The sequence below is a fragment of the Triticum aestivum genome, chromosome 3B, assembly GCF_018294505.1.
Source record: "Triticum aestivum cultivar Chinese Spring chromosome 3B, IWGSC CS RefSeq v2.1, whole genome shotgun sequence".
Lineage (NCBI taxonomy): Eukaryota > Viridiplantae > Streptophyta > Magnoliopsida > Poales > Poaceae > Triticum > Triticum aestivum.
In genome coordinates this window covers 363,612,777-363,631,201 of record NC_057801.1, presented here as the reverse complement: position 1 = coordinate 363,631,201, position 18,425 = coordinate 363,612,777, and positions in this window count along the sequence as shown.

Sequence of the window (18,425 nt, the reverse complement as noted above, 5' to 3'; positions counted from 1 at the left end):
TTGTCGATGAGTTGTTGGACCTGTTGTTGGATCTCCTTTGTTTCTTCTGGGTTGACGCGGTAGGGGGGCTTGTTTGGAAGAGGTGCGCCGGGGATGAGGTCGATTCGATGCTCAATGCCTCGAAGAGGAGGGAAACCCAGAGGTAGCTCATCGGGGAAAACATCTTGAAATTCCTGCAAAAGAGATTGAAACACCCAATGTAGCTTGTGAGCGGTGTTAGTTTTTGGTTCTCCATCCTTGCACACAAGGACAAAGTGCATCACACTCGATGGGTTCTCACACACTTCTCTCATCTCACTTTTTGTGGCAAATAGTATGAGGTTTTTCTCTCTATGCGAAGAGGCGCTCAAGTTTGGCTTGTGGCTCTCACTCACGTTATGGTGGCTCACTTTCTCACTCTTCTCTCCATGATGGGTGGCTTGCTTGTCGGCTATCACTTCACTAGGAGACATAGGTCGTAGCACATATTCCTTCCCTTTCATCTTGAAGCTATAGTGATTGGTACGCCCATTGTGGATAACACCACGGTTGAATTGTCATGGTCGACCAAGAAGGAGGTGGCAAACAGTCATTGGGACCACATCACACTCCAAAGTGTCCTCATATGCACCAATTTTGAAGGAGACTTGGACCGTATGCTCAACTCGGATAGTGTCGGAGTCACTTAGCCATTGAACCTTGTAAGGGTGCGGATGCTTCCTATTGACCAATTGAAGCTTGGAGCATAGGTCTTCACTTGCCAAATTATGGCAACTACCATCGATGATGACTAAGGGAGTCCTGGATTAGGGGGTGTCCGGATGGCCGGACTATGACCTTTGGCCGGACTCCCGGACTATGAAGATACAAGATTGAAGACTCCGTCCAGTGTCCGGATGGGACTTTCCTTGCCGTGGAAGGCAAGCTTGGCGATACGATATGAAGATATCCTCTGATTGTAACCGCCTCTGTGTAACCCTAGCCCTCTCCGGTGTCTATATAAACCAGAGAGTTTTAGTCCGTAGGACGAACAACAATCATACCATAGGCTAGCTTCTAGGATTTAGCCTCTCTGATCTCGTGGTAGATCCACTCTTGTACTACCCATATAATCAATATTAATCAAGCAGGAGTAGGGTTTTACCTCCATCGAGAGGGCCCGAACCTGGGTAAAAACATCGTGTCCCTTGTCTCCTGTTACCATCCGCCTAGACGCAAAGTTCGGGACCCCCTACCCGAGATCCGCCGGTTTTGACACCGATATTGGTGCTTTGATTGAGAGTTCCTCTGTGTCATCACCGTCAGGAAGGATGCCGCACCCCGTCTTTAAAGACGGCGCTGTTGCTAAAGGAGCTTTGGCTGTCGGCCAAACTCTCCGGCTAGGCAGTTTTTTGATGACCGCCTGTTCGGACGCCGCGCCGATGATGACCTCTCGGGCCATCGAAAGCAATCTTCACATCAGCTCAGAACTCGCCGAGCAGTTAGATCCGACGGAGCTCCTTTCCCTGAATGAGATCTTGGATCGCATTACCGCCCTGGGAGTTGCTACAGATTACGGCCAGATTGGGCTTAAACCCGATCAGAGACAGATCGACTCTCCCCAGGTCACCCACCACGTTGAAGTTGTGGAATAACAATGCGGCGAATCTTCGCCCGTTCTAAGGACCAGATGTGTCCGGATTCCCGACCCCTCCAAGTCGACACCCGCGGAGGGGAGGATGTTGCCTAAGCCCTGAACCTAAAGTCAAGCAGTAGGCCTGATTCATTGAATAATGTCCAAGAAAGCATGCTTCCGAGTTCGGAAACTTCTTGGCCCCTGAATCTTATATCGGGCGAGGTTCCGAATTTAAATCCACCCGCCCACCCAACTATAAGGGATTTATCCCAAATACGGCAAGAGCCCGGGGAAACAGTACACCACTATTGGGCCAGATTCCTCCTGGTTATGAACGGGATAAAGGACTGCCGTGAGAAAGAAGCAATTTCATTCTTCTGTAACAACTGCACGGACATCGGAATCCTCAACGCCATAAGTCGCCACGAAATTACACGCTTCGCTGACTTGACATGCATAGTACGAAAGTACTGTGCGACAGAAAGCGTTCGGAAAACCGAAGATAAATTCTGGGACAATCCGGCCCTGAATACAATACGAGTCCGAAACAAAAGGGTGCATTATCGCCAGGCATCTGAGCCAAACAGCAAAAAACAAAAACCCTCTATAGGTTATGGAACCTTACTGGAGGGATGGCTCAATGGACCCTGTAAAATTCATAGTTCAGGGGAAGTCACACCAACTCACAGCCTTAGAGCATGTTGGATACTCCGACAGGTGGCCAGAAGTGGCGAGGAGCTTCTAACTCCAGAATCCGCAGAGCACCACCCCAGAAACGCCAGTACAGTGTTGACAGTCTTCGAGACCTTCGCATCAAACAATGCGAGAAAACAAACGCGCCGCAGCCTTACCGAAGTCTACCAAGTAGCAACAATAAAGCCATGGAGTGACACGGCTATTACCTTTAATGCTAGTGATGAACCTAAATTCCGGACAGCCCGAGTACCAGCCGCATTGGTCCTCAGTCCGATAGTGGATGGCTTCCGACTTACAAAGGTACTCATGGACGGCGGCAGCGGGCTTAACCTCATCTACGAGGAAACCCTGCGAAAAATGGAAATTGACTGGAGCCGCATTGAGTGCAGCAACACAACTTTTAGGGGAATAATTCCAAGCCGGGAAGCGTGCTGTTCAGGAAAAATCACACTGGATGTGGTGTTCGGCACGCCGGATAATTACAGATCCGAGGAGGTCATGTTTCAAGTGGCCCCGTTCAGCAGCGGATACCACGCTCTGCTAGGGCGAGAAGCATTTACAATTTTCCAAGCCATACCCCATTACGGGTACATGAAGCTCAGAATGCCCGGACCCAACGGAATCATCACTCTCGCAAGTGATCCGGACATAACACTCCGCGCTGAAAACAAGACAGCCGCACTGGCACTGGAGGCACTATCCGAGGCCCTAGCGGCCGAGGAACTAACTGCGTTGCGCTCCACAGTGGACATGGACGATGTGATACTAGACAAGAGATCCAAGTCCACCTCTTTCAAACCAGCAGACGAAATAGTCAAATTCCAAGTCTGTCGGGGATATGCCCCGCGGCGTAAACCGGCCGGAAGGATAAGCCGGCCGGACCTGGCGATTCACCGCTGACCTGCACAGACCAGACGGTTTACAGTTCATTGGTAATCCGGCAGGCGGGCCAGAGGAGCGACAAGACCCGGTGGCCCGTCTGGCGGTTCATGAAGGCCGGTTCATATTATGGTGGGCCGGTTTAAGAGGAAAGGAATATTTACCTTACAAAGAGTTAAGACCAGGACTTGTATCCGGTTTGTATTAGAGATAGACTAGTCCTAATCCTAATAGGACTCCACATGTAACTCGCCCCTTCAACATATATAAGGAGGGGCAGGGCTCCCCAAAGAGGGACAGACAACAATCAATAATCTCTAGGGCTAGACACAAAGAGGAGAGCCGGTTTACGGCGACTCCCTCGTGATGATAATGAGACCTAGCCTCAAACAGCATGTAGGGTTTTTTACCGGATGATGTTTCCCGGGGCCCGAAGCTGTCTAAATCCCTGTCTTGTGTTGCGTATCTCGATTCCGCTCAACCCCTCTCAAGCTATCACATAGATGCGTTGGTCTCGCGACTAAGTCCTGACACTAAGGACATCTGCCGTGACAAAACCACGACAGTTGGCACCCACCGTGGGGCCTGCGCACGGTGGTGTTGAGTTCTTGGAGGGATCTTTCTAAGGATGGAGAAGTTCATAATACCAAGCCGGGAAGCGTGCTGTTCAGGGAAAATCACATTGGATGTGGTGTTCGGCACGCCGGATAATTACAGATCTGAGGAGGTGACATTTCAAGTAGCCCCGTTCAGCAGCGGATACCACGCACTGTTAGGGCGAGAAGCATTTACAATTTTTCAAGCCATACCCCATTATGGGTACATGAAGCTCAAAATGCCCAGACCCAACGGAATCATCACTCTTGCTAGTGATCCGGACACAGCGCTCCGCGCCGAAAACAAGACACCCGCACTGGCCCTGGAGGCATTATCCGAAGCCCTAGCGGCTGAGGAACTAACTGTGTTGCGCTCCACGGTGGACAGGGACGAAGTGATACTAGATAAGAGATCCAAGTCCACCTCTTTTAAACCAGTGGATGAAATAGTCAAATTCCAAGTCCGCCCAATGGACCCCACAAAAACGGCCTCCATCGGGGCACAACTAAAACCCGATGTAGACGCCGCACTCAGAGAATTCCTGCGAGAAAATTGGGACATTTTCGCCTAGCACCCTTCAGACATGCCAGGAATCCCACGCAGGCTGGTCGAGCACAGCCTGAACATCCTAAAAGGGTTTAAGCCCGTTAAGCAGACTCTACGGCGTTTCTCCGAACCCAAGAGACAAGCCATGGGAGAGGAGCTAGCAAAACTGCTGGAAGCCGGATTCATTAGAGATATAAAACATCCGGACTGGCTTGCAAACCTGGTGATGGTACCAAAGAAGGACAAATCCTGGCGCCTATGCATCGATTTCAAAGACCTAAATAAGGCATGCCCAAAGGATCCCTTCCCCCTCCCCCGAATTGATCAAATCATCGACGCCACTGCAGGACACGACTCATTGTGTTTCCTCGATGCATACTCTGGCTACCACCAAATCAAGATGGCAGAGTCAGACTAAGCCGCAATGACATTTATCACCCCATACGGCCCATTCTGCTTCAACACGATGCCCTTCGGGCTCAAAAACGCCGGTGCAACATATCAGCGCATGATTCAGACATGTTTGGCCAACCAGATCGGCAAAACAGTTGAAGCGTACATAGATGATGTGGTCGTCAAAACCAAACACGTCAATACTCTAGTAGACGACTTGAGGCTCACGTTCGACAATCTCTGAACATATGACATTAAGCTCAACCCAGAAAAATCCGATAGACGAATTGAAGCAAACCCAGCCAAGATCCGAGCTCTGTCACAATTGGATACCCCAAAATACCTCAAACAAATACAAAAATTGACAGGATGTGTGGCGGCTCTAAGCCGCTTTATCTCCCGCTTAGGAGAAAAGGCATTACCCCTTTACCGCCTCCTGCGGCGCACCGAACACTTCGAGTGGACGGATGCCACCACGGCCGGACTCGAAGAAATCAAAGCCATACTGGCAACAAATCTGGTCCTGGCCGCGCCCAACACGGGCGAACCAATGCTATTATACATCGCGGCAACCCATCAAGTTGTAAGCACGGTGCTCATTGTCGAACGAGAAACGGACGGACACAAGTTCCCCCTCCAAAAACCAGTTTATTACGTGTCCACTGTCCTAACTCCATGCAAGTCACGGTACCCGCATTATCAAAAGATAGCATACGCGGTGTTCATGGCATCCCGGAAGCTGCGACACTATTTTCAAGAGTGTTCAATAACAGTGGCATCCGAAGTACCTCTTAATGATATTATAAACAACCGCAACGCAACGGGCCGGATTGCCAAATGGGCCATTGAGCTCCTCCCGTTCGACATAACTTACAAGACAAGGCGAGCTATTAAGTCGCAGGTTTTGGCCAACTTCATCGCCGAATGGAGTGAAGCCGAGCTCCCTAAAGAGTACGGCGCATACTCCAACTAGATCATGCACTTCGACGGCTCCAAAATGTTGGCTGGCCTTGGGGCTGGCATCGTTCTGACGTCCCCAACTGGAGATACAGTCCAATACGTACTTCAGATAATGTACACGGATTCCAACAATGCAGCCGAATACGAGGCCCTTCTACATGGTCTCCGGATGGCAGTCTCCATGGGCATTCAGCGCCTAGAGGTCCGCGGGGATTCAAACCTCGCGATATCCCAAATAAATGGAGACTTTGACGCCAAGGATCCGAAAATGGCAGCTTACCGCAACACCGTCTTAAAGATGTCAGTTCGGTTTGAGGGGCTCGAATTTCACCACATAGCCCGGGAGAATAACCAGGCAGCAGACGTGTTGGCACGCATTGGTGCCAAGCGCGATGCCGTCCCTCCCAACATCTTCCTAGAGAGGTTGTTCAAGCCATCCGTATCATAGGAGGGAGAGTCTGGAAATAATAGCCCGGACACAACCACACTGCCCCTCACCGAACACTCTGACACAGTTGGTGGCTCCGCCAACGAAACAACACCATCATCCCACACAATAATGGCAGTCATTGCCCCGTGGACAGAACCATTCCTAGCCTACCTAACTAGGCAGGAACTTCCCGAGGACCAAAACGAGGCCCGTTGCATAGTGCGGCGATCTAAATCCTACAAAGTCCATGAGGGAGAGCTTTATAAGAAAAGCACAACCGGAGTCCTTCAAAGGTGTATCTCCGAAGAGGAAGGGCGAGACCTTCTGGCTGAAATTCATGCCGGACTCGGCGGGCACCACGCCGCAGCCCGGGCCCTTGTAAGCAAGGCCTTCCGTACCGGATTTTATTGGCCAACGGCCCGGGTAGACGCTTAGGACTTAGTGCAGCGATGCGTCGGTTGCCAATTATTCGCCAACCAAAGTCACATGCCGCCTATCGCCCTACAAACTATACCCATTACCTGGCCTTTGCGGTCTGGGGGCTTGACATGGTAGGACCCCTTAAAGGAGGAACCCACAAGCAAAAATATCTACTGGTCATGGTGGACAAATTCACCAAACGGATAGAGGCCAAGCCTGTAAAGACGGCCGAATCTGGACCGGTGATAGACTTCATATCCGGGGTTGTACACCGTTACGGCGTCCCCCACAGCATCATAACTGACAACGGCACAAACTTCATGGCCGATGAAGTTAAACTCTGGTGCAAAAACATGGGCATTAAGCTCGACTACGCTTTAGTCTATCACCCTCAAACCAATGGTCAAGTCGAGCGAGCCAGCGGTCTCATTATGAGCGGCATCAAACCCAGACTAGTGCGATCCCTCCGGGAATCTAACACGCACTGGGTAGAGGAGCTTGACTCCGTACTCTGGGGGCTGCGGACCACGCCAAATCGCACTACCGGATTCACACCATTTTTTATGGTATACGGCGCAGAGGCAGTACTGCCATGCGACATAATTCATGACTCACCTCGAGTGCGCATGTACGAAGAAATAGAAGCCGAGCTCGATCGGCAGGACAGCTTGGACGCATTGGAGGAGGAGCGCGACGTGGCAAAAGCTCATTCCGCATTCTATCAACAACAGGCTCGAAGATATCAAAGCAGAGAAGTACGGGCCAAAACTTATAACATTGGCGAACTAGTTCTACGCCTGCCGGACAAGAAAAAGGACAAACTAAAGCCCAAACGGGAGGGTCCATTCATAATCGACCAAGTACTGACTGGTGGAGCGTACCGTCTGCGAAACGCATCGGACAACCGACTCGAGCCGAACCCATGGAACGCAGCACGCCTACGAAGATTCTACACCTAGCGCCGGACTCCGTGTTCGTCTCCTTCCTCTGTCCCCTTTTTTTATTTTTATTTTTCACATTAGTTGTCTGGCTTTTCTCTCCTTCTCCCTACCCTTTTTCTCCCAAGCCCTTAGGGGCTTGCATGTGCATTGTTCGCACATACTTGACGCGCCACCCGCGCTCATCATACCTGGGGGCTTCTTTATCAGAAGTTTATATAAAACGGGCCTCATGCCCAAAACATGTGTGACACTTCCGCATGAACCTTTTATACACCATTATATGCATCGATATGACTTAAGTTTTGGCCAAGCTGGGTTGCCTGGCTCCTGTGCTTACCCCTACGTTCCCGTTCATTCGGCTAGGTGGTAAAGGGAGCACCTCTGCGATTGTTACTGCCGGGTCAGCCGGATGTGTACCTCAGACTGGGTGAAGCCGAAAGCTAGAGTTCTTAAGGGAATATTCGGTCGGTGAACTAAAAGATGATTTTCTTTGTTTATTTATCTGCCCCCAGATGCTTTTCTGCTCTTTTTAGCAGTTCGGACATGCACTTTAGGGCATGCCTCCCAGGGAAAGGAACCCCTAACGGAACTATACTCCCTGGAAGATGTTTCTTACTAACCATGTAATATAACATAACTAGTTGGGCACTTGTCTGCTAAAGCAATTATGACCCCTACGCCTTGTCTCCATGCATGCCCCGGTTCTTACATAATCGAGAGGGTATTCGGACACACTCCGGACTATAGGGTCCAGAGGTCGAAGCGAAAAGGTCCGCAATGACAAACGATCTACAATCCGGCTAGAAGGCATTTTTCATGTCATTTTAAATTACAGAGTCAATCCGACTCGGTATATTCTTCTTCAATACCATCCAACAGGCGGTCTAATTTACAGTCCTGTTGGGAATACTTTGCAGCCAGCTCTACCTGGCCATATACTAAGCTGACAGGGATCTCCTTTCCGTCAGGACCCATAGGGCCGACCTCGGCCATGTCATTCGGGTCAGCCTTCGTGTACCGAGTCTTCACCATGGCCCAGGCCTCCCTGGCACCTTGACGGCAGGCCGATATCTTCCACAACTGGAAGCGTCGCCGCACTCCCTCCAGCTTCTTTGCAAGCTCCCCAAGGCCTTCTGGCATGGAGAGGGATGGCCACATAGCCTGGACGACGCCCTGCATTGCCTGCCGAACTCGTTCGTGCAGTTGCAACAGCTCTGGAAGAAGGTCCCCCGTTGAACCGGGCATTTCCTCCGCAGGACGACCTGTCAGCAGACCTACAGACATAGCTCTGTCAATCGACTTCCTCGCCAATTTTTTTTTCGAAGATTCGTTCAAGCACTTACTAAAAATGTCGCGTCGAAGTCGCCGATTCTCCTTTACGGAAGCAGACAGCTGAATACGAACATCCTTTAGTTCCTCGCCCAGCTAGGTATTGGCGTCTTGAAGTTTGTTCTTCTCTTGCCTCACCCTCGTCAGCATGCTCTCGCCAGCCTTCAGTTGGCGTAGGAGTTGTTGCTTGTCCGGATTTACTCCGGCCCCATCTGCACTATTCTTGTCAGAGTTGCACACATGCCGCACTTCACAACGGAATCATCTTTCGAAGCGTATATTACCTGAGGGCGTCCCCTTGGCATTATCTGAAGTGGCCAGTCCAACCTCCATTTGGGCCTTGCACTCTTCAAGCTCCTGGGACAGTTGCGTGTTCTTCTTTGTAAGACACTGCATAGCACATGATCCTTAAAACAGTTATCTTCAAGTCTTGGGGGCTACTGACATACATAACCTTCAATTTTACTCACCTGTATGTCTTTTACATACTGCTCTGTGGCTCTGGCTAGACCATTTTGAGCGGCACGGAGATACGCATCTCCTGTATTAAAGGCGTCCAACGCCTCTGGGGAAAAACATGCGTCACGAAGAACAGTCCGGCGACGCCTGTGGTTCATGGCACTCTCCACCTATGAATTGGTGGCAGATAGCCCGTCTGCGTCCTCTGTCAGAGGAACGCCCGAGGCACGCCCCATGTCCGTCTCCGCTTCCGGACCCGGCCTTGAACCCTGGCCGGTGGATATAGTCCGGCGGGCTCTCTTCTTTCTAAGAAAAGCATGAGCGTTAGTATGACTTAAGGGCATAAACCCTAGGCGTTAAATTTGCACGCCGTACTGTTGCGCCAGAATCTCGATCTGGTCCGCACTTCTTTTTGGCCCGCCTGGCTTCAGCGGCCCTTGTTGGCTGCCCACCGCGGGATCGGACTTCCGCCTCAAGGATTTACCCTACGAAACCAAACACTATTGGTTCATGGCATTCAAGACAAAGCATGGATGAATCTCCTTGAAAATACTGGGACTTCGGTCTCAATTACCTTTGAGGCTGGAAGTAGTCCGGGATAGTCGGCCGTAATGGCCACTAGGGTGTTGTCCTTACTCAATTGATGAAAAACCCCATCAATTAACTCCACACATAAGTCCGGGTCCTCTTGGGAGTCCGGATCGAGGGACCGTTCCGGGTCCTCGGGTTGTGGAGGAGGATTGTTTATCTCCTTCACAGTCTGGCGCAGCTCCTGCGTTAACATTGTTAGACTAAGTACTCAACTATGGGAATTTCTAAAGCGGGTAGGCAGGTGAAAATGTTCGCTCACCCAACTTGAAGGATTGTACATGGAGAACCCGCCCTTTGGGTTGGCACGGAGGAATTCCTCTTCTTCTCCCTTGTACAAAGCGGATAAGATTCTCGTTAAAGTGGCGGCCGAATCTGGCCCCTTACAACCACACCGGGTGGCGTCGTCCTCCCCGTTGAAATCCCACATGGGGTGGCCTCTGTATTGAAGCGTCTGCACCCCTCGCATAATGCATATGGCCATGACCTTGATCATGGTCAGTCCGGAATGAGCCAACAACCTTATCCGGCTCATTAGGTAAAGGACGTCCCTATCAGTATCCCTCTGAGGATTCCGCGGGCGCCAGCTCAGGCGCTTCTTCAACGGAGCATTATTGAACTTAGGGAGGCCGGTCTGTACAAGGTCCGGCAGGGGGACATCATCTATATAGAACCACTTTGAGGGCCAGTCCTCGGACATCCTCTTTGGGGTACCGGATAGATATCCGGTCCCAGCGATGCGCCATAGTTCGGCTCCGCCCACTTGATAAATAGACCCCTCCTAAGAACGGGGCACGAGGCAAAGCAACCTCTTCCACAGCGCGAAATGGGCCTCAACGCCCAAGAACAGCTCGCAGAGGGCCACAAAGCCTGCGATGTGCAGTATGGAGGCAGGTGTGAGGTCGTGTAGCTGGAGGCCGTAGAACTCCAGTAGCCCTCGGAGAAACCGATGAATTGGAAATCCGAGTCCTCTTACTAAATAAGGGACTAGGCATACCCGCTCTCCTTGAGAAGGATTGGGGATGCTCTCTGCCTGCTCTCCGCCGCTATAGGTGGCAATCCCGGCTCGAACTGGGACCATATATGCTGGGGGGAGGAGCCCCTTGGACTGAAGCACTACTAGCTCGCTATGCGGGACGGAACACCGCCCCCAATCTCCGGGCCGAGGGCTGGAGAGGCGAGAGGAGGAGCTGCACCGACCGGCCATGGTGGAATGGATCCCTGTCGCAGGCACTCTGATGAAGACTCGCGGAGGGAAGATGGCGTTAATTGGATCTAAATCCCCGTCTCTTTTATGGGCGGCTCATTAGCGCAACTGGGGGGGTAAATGAAAAACCCCCTGGCTTTTCGCATTCGTTTGACACGTGGAAGATGGCCATTATGGGGCACAGAAGCCGAGGAGAGCAGCACGCACTAGAAGCCGGACACTATTCGACAGGTACAGGGAATTTGGAGAAGAACCCGCCTTGCAATGCCGAAGACAACTTGCACGCCGCACTCGTCGTCATTGAAGCCTGGTTCGGGGGCTACTGAGGGAGTCCTGGATTAGGGGGTGTCCGGATGGCCGGACTATGACCTTTGGCCGGACTCCCGGACTATGAAGATACAACATTGAAGACTCTGTCCCATGTCCGGATGGGACTTTCCTTGGCGTGGAAGGCAAGCTTGGCGATATGATATGAAGATCTCCTCCGATTGTAACCGACTCTGTGTAACCCTAGCCCTCTCCGGTGTCTATATAAACCGGAGAGTTTTAGTCCGTAGGACGAACAACAATCATACCATAGGCTAGCTTCTAGGGTTTAGCCTCTCTGATCTCGTGGTAGATCCACTCTTGTACTACCCATATCATCAATATTGATCAAGCAAGAGTAGGGTTTTACCTCCATCGAGAGGGCCCGAACCTGGGTAAAAACATTGTGTCCCTTGTCTCCTGTTACCATCCGTCTAGACGCACAGTTCGGGACCCCCTACCCGAGATCCGCCGGTTTTGACACCGACAATGACGTTGATGGACCTTCCATTGATGTCGGCCTTGGTGTGGAAGATGTGGCACCGTTGGTCTTCTTCTTGGTGGTGTTGGAGCATCAAGACCTTGGAGACCACGAGAGAGGGACTTGAATCATTGTCACAAAAGACTTGGTCATCTTCATCTTTGTTCACGTGCCGGTGCATGGCCACATGCTCAATGGCTTCCATTTCTTCTTCACTCATTGAGTCATATGTGCCGTCATCGTTGAAGATCATTGTTCGCTTGTTGGTGCATTGGAAGGACTTGTGGCCTCGGCCACCACATGTGAAGCACTTGATTGAACTTGTCTTGACGGGATCATCGGGAGGCGCCGAAGATGAAGGAGTCTTGGGTTTGTAGGTGCTTGCCGGAGGACGAGTCGAGGAAGGTGCCACTTGCTTGGAACTTGACTTGTCGCCGGTACTTGGTGATGCTCGAGTTGATGTAGGGGGTGCCGAAGTCGCGGGAGCTTGAGAGTAGGAGCCGTAGGTCTTGGACGAGTACTTGGCGCATTTGAAGTCATCTTGCACTTGTCGCTCGGCCTTGGTCTCTTGATGAACTAGCTCAAGAAGGTTCGAGTATGGTTGGAAGTCGGCGATCTGCTTGATTGGGTGGTTGAGGCCGTTCAAGAAGCGTGCCATTGTTTGCTCATCATCTTCCTTGACATTGGCTCGTATCATGGCAATCTCCATTTCTTGGTAGTATTCTTCCACCGTCTTGGTGCCTTGCTTGAGGAGTTGCAACTTCTTGAAAAGATATCGAGTGTAGTGAGTAGGCACAAAGCAGGCTCTCATGACTTCCTTCATGGCTTCCCAAGTTGTGATTGGCGGTTCGCCTCTTGTATGTCGTCGCTCGATCACTTGTTCCCACCAAATGATGTCAACGTCTACGAAGAACCCTTCAAAAGGGGTTGTAGTGTCTTCTGTAAAACGTAAATTAAAGCAACATGAGTACAAAGGTACTCAGCAAGACTTACATCAGATCCTACATACATGCACATTATCAAGAAGGGTTGGTGGGGTTATTGCAGCAAGCCAGCTTTGACTCTTGGCTAAGCTATCCTACTAGACTCCAACTTGAAATGGTTTTGCGCACTCGAGTCCATTACTCACCACTTCAATACACTACCAAGGATCCACCTCTGTCTTCCTACGGAAGAGCCATCCCCCGCACTCACGCTTATCTTTAGGCTTTAAGTAGTTTCCATTTACTTGTCTATGAACTGTATAGGCAACCAAGTAGTCCCTTACCGCGGACGCGGCTATTCGAATAGATGATGTTAACCCTGCAGGGGTGTACTTCTTCATACACGCTCTCACCACTTACCGCCGTTTACACGACATGTACTCGGCAACCTTCAAGCGGAAGCCCAACGTGGGTGTCGGCCACGACCTACCTAAACACCTAAGTCTCTAGTCCAGGTTTATCGCCTATTCAGGTTCCATCCACAGGGAGTCCGGCCGAGGTTTCCACATATGGCCCCGAACGATGTGAAAAGGGTTCCCGAGATACCTAACGGGCATCCGGTACACCATGCCACGTACCTACCGCATCACAGCCCACCCCGCGGTCAGCATTGTCCACGGCCTCCAGTAGGCTACAAACACCAGAAACTACTTGCAACTCCTGGACAGAGAACTAGGGTGAATAAGAAGCCGAGAGGGTCCATTGGTTTCGGGCCCAATGTATGGTAGTAGCTGATTCTTAAATCACACATACAGATCTCAGTGCTTAAGGATGGCTTCAATGAAACAACCCAGCATGTACTGATACATGGCCTCTCATCGATACCTTTACCAAATCATGTTCAACACATTACTCTCATACCCACATGATCATTTCACTCTAGCCCATCACCCAGATGAACCAGACCTGACACGACTCTAAGCATAGTAGGCATAGCAAGGTAGGAACAACACATACACATGGCTCAATCAACTCCTACACATGCTAGTGGGTTTCATCTAGTTACTGTGGCAATGACAGGTCATGCAGAGGAAATGGGTTCAACTACCATAGCACACAACAGTTTGAATCACGTTGTCTTAATGCAGTAAAAGAGAGCAGAAGCAAGAACATGGGATTGTATCGATATGATCAAATGGGTGGTTGCTTGCCTGATGGGTCGATGCACTGGTATTGTTCTTCGTTGGGGTAATAACTGTACTCCTCGGGGGCAAGACCTGCCGCAGAGAGCACCGATACACAATCATCACCAAACAATATGCAACAATATGATGCATGCATGAGACATGGCAAAATGAGTGTATTGGGCTAATGGAACTAAGACCAGATGGGTTTGAACTATTTTGAACCAAAGGTTCAAGTTTCAAACTCATAAGTGGCCCTTTTAAGTGCTTTATCTTGCACTGTGCTAAATAGCAGGTTAGCTTGCTTAAACATGCATGAAACCAGTACAGATGGATAGATTGGATTTTTCTGATCATTTTTCATATATAACACTTTGCATTTGGAGCTAGAGATTAATTTCTATGATTTTTTGAAGTTTGTGGTGTTTTCTGGAATTTCCTGTGTAAAATTAATTCCGGTAAATAATTTACTGCATCAGCATTACGTCAGGATGACGTCAGTGGTCAACGGGACAGTCCAGGTCAAACCTGACAGTGGGTCCCGCGTGTTAGTGTAATTAGTTTAACTAAATATTAGTTAATACTAATCCTAATTAGTTAACAGGGCTGGGCCCCACCTGTCATTGACCCAGGGGAGTCAAATAGGGCCCACCCGTGGTCAAACAAGGGGTCAGCGGGGTCAACTCACCGGCGTTTAGCCGCCGGCGAGGCCAAACGCGGCGGTGCAGGTGCGGGTTTCGCCTACAGGACATCATTCGAGGCGTTGTTGGGCTCTACGGACAACTGGGAGCGAGCCGCGGCGGGTGGTGCGGGTGGTTGGGCTCGGGGTCACCGGAAACGGCATCGGCGACGTGTTTGGCGGCGGCTGGAGCTCGGGTGAGGTCGAACCCATCGCTAGGAAGCACGGCGAGGCACGAGAGTTAGTGCGTTGGGCTCCTGGGGGTGTGGTGTGACTAGTGGACAGGGTGACACGGTCGTTGGGTGGCCGGAGCCTCGTCGGCGACGAGCTCCGCGGCGGCACGTGCGGGTGAGCTCGGTGTGCTCGCTGTGGTGCACAAGAGCGAAAAAGGGAAGGGGGAGAAGGTAGCCGGGCTCATGGCGGTCTCGAGGGAGCAGACGCCGGGGTCGGGGACGAGCTGGTGCGGCGGCAACGGCGAAAGGGATCTCCGGCGGTGGCGGGGTCGGGCGAGGTTGGTGCAGAGGCCTCGGGGCAAGCGAGCGCTCGAGGCTCGGCTAGCTCAAAGGAGAGGATGGCGGCGGAGCTCCTGGACACGGTGGCGCGGCGCGGGGAATACGGGGAGCATGAGCTTCATGGTGGTGCAGGCGCGGCAGCGTCGGCCATGGAACGGGAGAGCGAGGGAGAGAGGCAGGGGGAGAATGGACGTGTCTAGAGGGGTCGGGGCGCGACGTGGAGGTCGTCCAGGCCAGCAGGGCGGCGAGGGGAGGAAGCAGGGCGGCGAGCAGCTGCGTGGCGCGCGCTAGAGTCGCCGTCGAGCACATGTCTGCTTGCCTGGCCACGTTAAGCAGGTCGCTGGAGCGGCTGCTGGGCTGGGCCGGCTAGGTGGGCCGGCTGGTGGGCTGCCAGGTTAGTTTCCCTCTCTCTCTTTTTATTTCTGTTTTCTATTTTTTTCTGTAACTTTGTGGACTTTCTAAAAATACCTAGGCAACTCCAAAAATCCTCAAACTGCTCATGCCCACTGTTTAGTATATACACAACATGGAACATTTTAGTTTAGGATTATTTGGACACTTAAAATATTTTATAGATTTTAAATGTCCAAATTCAAATACTTATGTTTTAATTCAAAGACCTTAGGATGACCTAGAAAATTGTGCACCACTTTTGGCAAGGGTTCTGGACCAAGACAAAAAATGATGGACATTTTAGAAGGGCATTTCAGGTTCATTGAAAATATTTTTAGTAAACCCTAGTTGGATTCAGAGGGGGCTGGGGTTCTGTCATCCCCATTTCAAGTTTCTGTTGAAAGGAATAGACATGATGCAACACTCTAATGCATGAACTAGCTAGGGTGTGACAACTCACCCCCACTCAAAAGAATCTCGTCCCGAGATTTAGGATCCTCCGGGAAGAAGGCGGGATACTCAAGTCGAAGACGATCCTCCCTTTCCCAAGTTGCTTCCTTCTCCGAATGGTGCGACCATTGAACCTTGAGAAACTTGATATTATGACGTCGAGTGGTACGCTCGGCTTGATCGAGGATACGAACGTGATACTCTCGATACGTGAGGTTATCTTGAAGATCAAGCGTTTCGTGGTCCACTCCACGGATAGGATCCGAGAGGCAACGCCTGAGTTGAGAAACGTGGAAGACATCATGGACTGTGGAGATATGCGGAGGTAGTTCCAATTGGTAGGCAACTTCTCCTCGTTTGGCAAGAATGCGAAAGGGTCCAATGTAGCGAGGAGCCAATTTGCCTTTGATACCGAAACGATGGGTTCCCTTCAAAGGAGTAACCCAAAGGTAAGCCTTCTCGTCAACCTCAAAAGTCATAGCCTTATGTTTTCGGTCATATTGACTCTTTTGACGAGATTGGGCTGTTTTTAGCTTTTCACGAATGATGCGAACTTGCTCTTCTGCTTCCTGGATCATATCCAGGCCAAAGAATTGTCTTTCCCCGGTTTCTGACCAGTTGAGAGGCGTTCGACACCTTCGTCCATAGAGAACTTCAAAAGAGGCTTTACCCAAGCTAGATTGATAGTTGTTGTTATAAGCAAATTCGGCAAATGGAAGGCACTTCTCCCAGTCCATTCCGGATGAGATAACAGAAGCTCGAAGCATGTCTTCTAGAATCTGGTTGACGCGCTCTACTTGACCACTTGATTGAGGGTGAAAGGCAGTGCTAAAGGAAAGGCGGGTTCCCATAGCATTTTGGGAGCTTTCCCAAAATCGAGAGGTGAAGAGACTTCCTCGATCCGAGTTAATTTCCAGTGGAACACCATGGAGGGACACTATTCAGGAGATGTACAAGTCTGCCAATTGACTAGCGGTTATACTCTCGCGAACAGGTAAGAAATGGGCCACTTTGGAAAGACGATCGATAACGACGAAGATAGCATTATTCCCTCTCTTGGTCCTGGGAAAACCGGTAATGAAGTCCATACCAATTTTGTCCCATTTCCATTCAGGAATAGCTAGAGGTTGAAGGGTGCCAGTAGGCCGTTGATGCTCTGCTTTTACACGACGACAGACATCGCAGTTAGCAATATACTAAGCAATTTCTCTCTTCTTCCTAGTCCACCAGAACCTCTGGCGTAGGTCCTGATACATCTTAGTGCTACCGGGATGAATGGTGAGAGGAGATTCATGAGCTTCCTTAAGGATCAATCGCCTTAGGTTTCGCACTTTGGGAACCACTAGACGGTTCCCGAAGTATACGACTCCTTGATCATCAATGGAGAAACAATTCGCAACTCCTTTCTTGACGTTTCTTTTGATACGGGAAATCCCCGGATCTACCTTCTGAGCTTTGATGATCTGATCCGTAAGGGTAGGTTTCGCCACCAAGGTGGAAAGGAATCCTTGAGGAACGATGTGAAGGTTAAGCTTCCGAAATTCCTCGTGCAGAAGTGGTTGATTTTGTTGCAACATCAGATTGTTGCAATAAGATTTACGACTTAGCGCATCAGCCATGGCGTTGGCTTTTCCCGGGGTGTAAGTTATCCCTAAGTTGAAATCTGTGATCAACTCGACCCAACGTCTTTGCCTGAGATTCAAATCCGGTTGGGTGAATATGTACTTCAGACTTTGGTGATCGGTGAAGATTTCGCAACGATTACCGAGGAGGTAATGTCGCCAGGTTTTGAGTGCATGTACTACAGCTGCAAGCTCTAGATCATGAGTAGGGTAATTTTCCTCATGTGGGTGTAATTGCCGTGAAGCATAAGCAATTACGTGACAATCTTGCATGAGAATGCAACCTAGTCCTTGTCGCGAGGCGTCGCAATAGATAACAAAGTCCTTGGAGAAGTATGGTGGTACCAGTACGGGAGCAGAAGTCAGGCGTCTTTTCAGTTCCTGAAAACTGTGCTCACATTGTGGAGTCCACTCGAACTTTTTATCTTTCTTGAGGAGTTCAGTTAGAGGTTTAGCAACTTTGGAGAAATTCTCGACAAAGCAACGACAATAGCTCGCTAAGCCAAGGAAACTCCGAACTTGCTTGACCGATTCAGGTGGAGTCCAATTAAGGACGGCTTGAACTCGCTCGGGATTGACAGCAATACCTTTACCAGAGATTACATGTCCTAGATAGGTCACTTCTGGCAACCAAAATTCGCATTTAGAGAACTTGGCATAAAGGCGATGCTCTCGAAGTTTCATCAACACTAGCCTTAGATGCTCGGCATGTTCTTCCTCGTTCTTGGAGTAGATGAGTATATCATCGAGGTAAACCACGACGAATTTATCCAAATACTCCATGAAGATTGAGTTCATTAACTGAGAGAAGGTGGCTGGGCGTTGGTTAAACCGAA